Genomic DNA, 1,769 nt, shown 5'->3' with positions numbered 1-1,769 from the left:
CACCAAGCTACTGCCTTAAAATCTGAGCTCCCCAAGTGCACAATTTCTGTCCCTTTTAAGGGCTTAACAACACTAAAGATTTCACATGAAAGGGTCGTGATTGATTTGAGCAAGCAGGGGGTACGTGACAGGGGCTGCATGCACCAGTGGTCAGAGAGAAACAGAACAGGGCAGGGAGTTTCACAATGTTCTTCTATACAATGTCTGGAATCTATGAATAACATCAGTTTCTAAGTTATGAGTTGATTTTTAACTACTGGGTTTAGGCCAGGGAGGCCCAGGCCTGGTTTTGGGCCTGGCGCTGGGCTGCCTGTCTTTGGTTTTACTTCTGTTTTTTCTTAAAACAGGTACTGAGTATAAAACAATATAAAACAATATGAGAGGGTCTCTCTCTTTCTTCAGTAACACTTGTAGCCTCATAAGTCAAATAATAGATACTATTTGTCTTGTCTTTGCTGTGGTCCAAGATACACATTATTCTTTATATTTTCCCAGCCAATCACATCCATACCTTGTACATGAAACATTTACGAGCAATCATGCATTCTGTAATTCACCTTTAAATACGGTCAAACGAACTTGAAAGTTTTAATAACTCCCACTGCAACTTGAACATTTGTATATTCCCCAAGCAGCAGCTGGTCTTTTTCTTGCCATGTAATTCACAAAATTATTTCATATCAATACAGCTGTCATAAATACAAAGGTCTCAAGGACTGTCAGCCTCCTTTCCCCAGAAATTAGGCAAGGGATTCACCTAACTTTACTGTGAAGCAGTTGTCCTTGCTTTCAGGAGTTGGTTGAGTATTACATTACGTGTGTGGAAAGGATCTTAAAATTATCTAGATCCAACACCCCTATTTTACATATGAAGACTTGGAAGCATCGGTTGACTCAGTAAATTACTTGATCCCACACTCGAAGGACAAGATTTCAGTTCCCATTTTCTGACTCTCAGGTCACTGTTATTTGTGGTACACCAGTTTAAATGAGAGCTGTGCTAGAGACATCTGTTTAAATATCAGGTAGGTGAGTGCGAAAGAAATTTAAAAGTTTCTGGGATGGGTAAAGCTAGAAGAACAATGTGAAGGTTTTTTTGTTTATTTGTTTTCCAAAGGCCACAAAATTTTTAATAGAAAGCCAAAGAACAGTAGGTAGTTGAATGAGTAAATTGGGTTTGGTCTTAGAACAATTTGTTTAGACTATGCAGTTACAACAGAGGTTTGAGAAGAAAAGAAAAACAAATGCTTGGATTAGTAGAAAGATGAAAAGGTTTTGTCATGAATTTTGAGTTCACATCATTTCAATTGGCTTTCAGTGCATTTTGTAAATCTCAGATCTCAGTGCAAGAGAGATTTCCTTAATCAGCCAAGTTACAACTTTTGAGGTATGTTATATTGCATAACTTCTAAATTCATTACTATCTTCTGTCTGATGTAAATTTGTCTCAACATTTGCACCATGTAAACTCTGGAAACAGGAAGAGTTTATTTTTGTTTCAAACAGCTTCTGTGAAATCGATAATTTCTAGCATTTGAAAAATGTCTGGCTTCTGGCAGCATGGTATTTAACAGTCTTTCTATTTAAAATATACTTAGAAATGTATGAGTACTTCAGGCTTTAACCAGAACATGTTCATTAGCCTCTGAAAAATGTATGGCATTGGTGACATACATCAAGTGTCATTCATAATAGCTGTATAACTGAAATAAAGAAGTAATAAATAGAGGCAATTTCACTTTTTTTTTTTTTTTTTTTTTTTTTTTTTT

Source organism: Rhinopithecus bieti, unplaced genomic scaffold (genome assembly GCF_001698545.2).
Source record: "Rhinopithecus bieti isolate Rb0 unplaced genomic scaffold, ASM169854v2 scaffold_38779, whole genome shotgun sequence".
In the NCBI taxonomy this organism is placed as follows: domain Eukaryota; kingdom Metazoa; phylum Chordata; class Mammalia; order Primates; family Cercopithecidae; genus Rhinopithecus; species Rhinopithecus bieti.
This window is presented reverse-complemented; position numbering follows the sequence as displayed.